Genomic DNA, 5,755 nt, shown 5'->3' with positions numbered 1-5,755 from the left:
GAAATAGAATAGTAATGAATCTTCTGGCCCATTTATTAGCAATTCGTTGCATTCATCTACTGATTTTGGCGTTCAGGGACAACCGCCAGTCCCTGGAACAATCATCGATCTTCCATGTTTCTGCTTTTCGCTAAAGTCTCCTGAAGTTGCAACATTCCCACAGACAACATCATCGCTTGCGAATAACCTCAAATTCCGATGTTATCTACAAAACCATATAGGCCTATATAAAATTGATTTTACCTTGACCATCCCAAATAACCTTTTACCCAGAAGGAAAATTTAAAAGAAAATGAAGTAAATGTTGCTTATCTACGAGGGGAACATCTACCTGTATGAGACTCGAGTTCCTTTCGGCGTACGGCATGTTCAAATCATTTACGGGAATGCAGTCCGGTGACGTCGTCGAAAACCGCCGATATTTCGACAGGTGACTACACTGTCAACGTCAAGACAGAATTGCAGCAACCAAGGGCCGTGGAAGGTAACTTAAAAACCTCGGTCTGCAGAGCAATTCCGGGAGGATAAAACACACACACACGCACACACCGACACAAACACACGCCCACACACACACACACACACACACACACACACACACACACACACACACACACACACACTGTAAACAGCAGCGCCACCACACAACCAATAATGACCGGTGCTTATGCTCAGTATACCGATCCTCCATGGTCCTGACAATCTGACCAATATATGACGTGCCACAAGTTCGAGGAATACGATAGACACACGGTTTACGCAAATCAAGACCATCCTCAACGGAAACTGAAAGTACCCCAATCTTAAATGGAGATCGGAAAACACATTTCACATTTCCGCAAAATATGGCCAATCTTGTTGAAAATGCTCCCTGAGTAGGGCAGAAAGGCCGCAGACCTTGGTGCAAACTCGGTATTATCATCACTCACCCAGTGCACGGTTAGTCGGTAGTGTAACGCACGTCTGATCTCTATTTCAGCTATCTCCATTCTAAAGGAAGGTGACTTCAAGATGGTTTAACTCAGCTGAGAAATTCTCAGGGTCTGAAATTACGTGGACCCTGCGAACGGAAGTACGAGATACCATTTCAAGCTGAGTCGTATGGAGACAACTATCGGACTTCAGATACAAGTAAGTGTGATATGGTAACTAAAGAAAACGTCACAAGCCAAGAACGTTAAAACCAGCATTTTATTTAATATCGACTACGACAGAGCTTTCTGTCATCATATTATCTTACGCTTTAATATCTTATGCTTAAAATTACGGGAATCGCCAAATCGTGCGCGAGTAATGAGAGGGAGGGCAAATGTCTATAAGGTACAATACATATGTAGAATTGTGGACAGTTGGGAATGTGAGTCTCACGGGAAGCGTGCAAAGGATAAGTCCCTGCAGTCGCGCTAGTCATCTGTGTCCTCGGTGGCTCAGATGGATAGAGCGTCTGCCGTGTAAGCAGGAGATCCCGGGTTCGAGTCCCGGTCGGGGCACACATTTTCAGCTGTCCACATCGAGGTATATCAACAACAGTTGTCGGCAGCTGAGGTTGCCAGTTAGTCATCATTTATTCCAGGGAAAAGTTGCATGGTCATCAACAGTAACTGTCCTTTCGAGAACAAATTACTGTCTTCGTATATATAGTTAACAGTCTTCCGATTTGTTGCTGTGCTGCGAACCCTGAGTCGTATCCAGAGCCACGGATAATCATGGGACAGGCAGTAGTTAGAATTGCAGCTTTTTCCGCCTGTCCACTCCGACCGTGCCCTCAATACTCGCAGGTTAACGAAGAAGGTGCGCCTACACTGGCGCGATCGTAGCCGCACACCGCGTCTGCCCATTAAACACTTTGGCACTCTTTCGTGAGTCAAGTTGCTCTGCTTCCTCCCTGTTCGCAGTGTGACGGGGACTCTCCATTTCGTCGTTACTGTCGATACATTTAAACAAAGTAAATGTTGTTCTGAGATAAAGAAGTTTTTTAACTTTTGTCATCATTATTGTGTGGGGAGAAATTATTAATTATTTGATCCTTACTCTTTAATTGTAGTTTTGTTATTGTTAATGTTTTGGTACATTTTTACTATGCAAACTAATTTGCATAAGCTTTTGTCATTATTATTGTATGATGAAAAATTAGTAATCACTTGCGCCCCGCTGCTTACGTGCAACTTTATCACCATTAATCTTTTGGGATAAAACTATTTAAAAATTGATTTTGCATTAGCTTTTGTTACTACTACTGCGAGGGGAAAGTTATTAATTATTTGAGCCCAGAGTTTAAGGTCAACTTCATCACCATTATATTTTTGGTACTATATTTGTAAGTAGGCTGTTTAGGTTTTTATGTCGATAACGCCACGTAGCGCTCTATATGAAAATCACTGACTGTGCTGTGTGCAGTCTGTGGGTGGTTTGCATTGTTGGAATTCTCTATTGTAGTGGGCAGTTGTATGTGAACAGCGCGTAGCGTTGTGCAGTTGAAGGTGAGCCGCCAGCAGTGATGGATGTGGGGAGAAAGATGGCGGAGTTTTGAGAGCGGATGATCTGGACGTGTGTCCATCACTATATATATATATATATGACTTTTGAACACTATTAAGGTAAATACATTGTTTGTTCTCTATCAAAATGCCTATCAGTAGTTAGTGCCTTCAGTAGTTAGAATCTTTTATTTAGCTGACAGTATTGGCGGTCGCTGTATTGCAGTAGTTCGAGTAACGAAGATTTTTGTGAGGTAAGTGATTCATGAAAGGTACAGGTTATTGTTAGTCAGGGCCATTCTTTTGTAGGGATTTTTGAAAGTCAGATTGCGTTGCGCTAAAAATATTGTGTGTCAGTTTAGTGATGATCAGAATAAGTAAAGAGAGAAATGTCTGAGTACGTTCAGTTTTGCTCAGCTGTTTGAAAATCAAATAACGTGGAGGTTTATCAGCACAGTAATTCATAAATTTTTCTAAGGGGACGTTTCATAAATTGTAACTGTTTAAAAATCTAATGTCGTGAATAAGGCTTTTCATTCATTGCTGTTGGGATAAAATCACGAATTATTTGCTGTTGGGGTAACTTTTGGATATTTAAAGGGGGTCACTGTATGAATAACTTGTTAGTAATTATTTTGAGGTTCGATAGCTGTAGTCAAAATATCATTGTTTTGGAGATAAAAAAATTACTGTTTAAAGCTGTTTCCTAATAAATTGTTATTTTTAATCAGATTTAAGATAAAATCATTGTATGTAACGATGAGTTCCAGCCTTCCAATCCGCAGCCATCTGCGCTCCACTGTGCTTCGTTTTAATCCAAAGAGGGGCATTGCAGTGTACTGAGTATAAGAGACACACACGCTTACAAAAGCCGAGCAAATCGGCTATTGCAGGACGTTTTCCTGGCACCGGTCATCCTATGGAATACAACAGTAGGAAGATCCTGGATGAGCACTTCCAGCTATTGGGGTAGTGTTGTTAAGGAAGTAGTTGAGATTAAATTAGCAAGTAACGTAATTCCGCGTGGAGTGCTGCTCTCTCCCTTATCAAAAAACAGAGGGACGCAGTTAGTATTACCTCCCCAGTTGGTTAGTAACTATGACTAACGATAAGTTTAGGCGTTGGTCATGTTTGGTTGTGTGGTGGCGCTAGTGGTTACAGTGTGTGTGTGTGTGTGTGTGTGTGTGTGTGTGTGTGTGTGCCATCTTTCCGGAACTGCTCTGCAAACCGAGGTTTTAAATTCTCTTTCACAGAGCGTACTTGCTGCAGCTTTATTTAGAAAATGACAGAATGGTCACCTGTCGAAACTGTCTGTGGTTATCGACGACACCCAGGTGAATTCACCTAAGCTATTTGAACATCAACCAGTATGATAACCTTTCTTGTAAAAACGATCATTATGAATATATGAAGAGCAGCATGTCTTTTTTAAATATGTCTCTTTTTTTTTTTAATCGGTAACTCACTTTCTCTTCTGAAGATCTGTTAGGATGCATAATCAACTCATTAAGAAACAGAAACGAGGATCTTTGATACCAAGTCATAGTACTGCAATCCTCTGTGGTCACAGTAACAGGTAGATCACTAAAAATGCCCAAAGTATTGACCATGGACAGTGATGTTCCCTCATAATGAGAGAATTCATAGCAGGCAGTACAACATAAACAAAATCGTGTAGGAGATTCTGAAGCACAGTTTCAGCCGCCTAATCGTTAATGTTTGTCTGCTCTTTGCGCACAGTGCACATTTCTTCCTCAAAGCTTCAGAATGGTGTTTGTAAATGTATCTGGTATCTGTAGTGGGTGTGTGTGCCTTGTGGTGGTATGTTTGTGTTGGGTGATAAGAAAAGGGAGAGGATGAAACCCGTTGCCGGCTCGTAGCGTACTACTCTCGAACAGCACAGAGTAGTCGCCGACCCAACGTGAGAGACGGGTCACCATCACCAGTGTCCTATGGCCTCATCACGAGACGCTGAGGAGAGGTTTCAAATTTAATCCACGACGCTGTTTCAAAGTCTGGTGGTCGTTTCAAAGTCTGGTGGTCCGCAACTTTGTGTCACCACCCATCTTCCGTTCTTCTACTTCTTCTTCTTGCGTATTATCTGTGGCTGGCGCCCAGTAGCCATCTTCCTCTGTCTTGACTTTCTTCAACATTCATATTCCATGCTTACATAGCCTCCACCACATCTTTTTGCCATTTTCGTCGTGGGCAACCCTTTTCCTACCGCTGGGATGGTACCCATCCTAGTTCGTCTACCCTTCGAGCTCAATAACACATTTACTCCGAAAAGTGTGAGAACTGTGTGTACATCCACGTGACCGAACCACATCAGCTGTTTTTGTTGGATGTCGGCACAGATATCTGTTTTTGTTGGATGACTGCACACATATCCCTAGCTATTTTCATTGTCGGATTACGTCATTTCTTATCCTGTCCATCCTAATACGGCTTCAGCTTCGTCTTAAGTAATCGGTCTCAGCGGCAAGCAGTTCATTCTTATTTTTCGTTTTGTGTTATCGTTTCAGACTTCCACTTTGTACAAAATTACGCTCTGGACTGTAGTCTCATACATTATCTTCTTCGTTGCCCCTCTCATCGTTTTGTTCCTTAGCTCGTTCTTTATTAATCCGACTAATGATTTCATCATTACCCCTGCACGGTTAATTAAATAATGGCCCAAGATGTTTTGACTTTTTCACACCTACAGTTTTTTCTCCACCTACCTCTAAATTACTTACTTTCTCCATTCCAGACGCAAATTAATCATACTTCTTCATGTTCATCCCATCTTCACGTTATTGTATTCCTCATTAAACTTTCTTTCCATATAGCTCAGATCGTATCAATTCTCTGCAAGCACAATCTGGTCAACCTGCAAAATATAGGTTGGCTAAGGATCTTGGTGTCCTCTACTGTCACTCCCATAACCTGCCGTCTTCTATAACAAGTCTCCACGATTGCTCGTAGATGCAGCTTAAAGAGGGTCGGTGACTGCCCACATCCCTGCTGCAGGTCCTAATTCACGTCGAATACTTCTGTCCAGCTATTTCCAATCGTTTCTCTCGCTGGTTTATGTACATATACACTATGTGATCAAAAGTATCCGTACACCGCCAAATACATACGGTTTTCATATTAGGTGCTTTGTGCTGGCACCTACTGCCAGATACTTCATATCATGGACATCAGTGGTCATTAGACGTCGTGAGAGAGCAGAATGGGGCGCTCCGCGGAACTCACGAACTTCGAACGCCGTCAGGTCACTGGGTGTCACTTGT

General features: G+C 42.2%; 1 non-coding gene across 1 annotated transcript; it reads left to right on the top strand.

The window, feature by feature from the left end:
- Positions 1-1,416: 1,416 nt before the first annotated feature.
- Trnat-ugu lies at positions 1,417-1,490 on the top strand. The gene has a single exon. It is a non-coding gene; the product is annotated as a tRNA-Thr (tRNA).
- Positions 1,491-5,755: the final 4,265 nt, after the last annotated feature.

The sequence above is a fragment of the Schistocerca piceifrons genome, chromosome 1, assembly GCF_021461385.2.
Source record: "Schistocerca piceifrons isolate TAMUIC-IGC-003096 chromosome 1, iqSchPice1.1, whole genome shotgun sequence".
NCBI lineage: Eukaryota > Metazoa > Arthropoda > Insecta > Orthoptera > Acrididae > Schistocerca > Schistocerca piceifrons.
The sequence above is the reverse complement of the archived record's forward strand: the minus strand, read 5'-3'. Positions and strand labels throughout refer to the sequence as shown.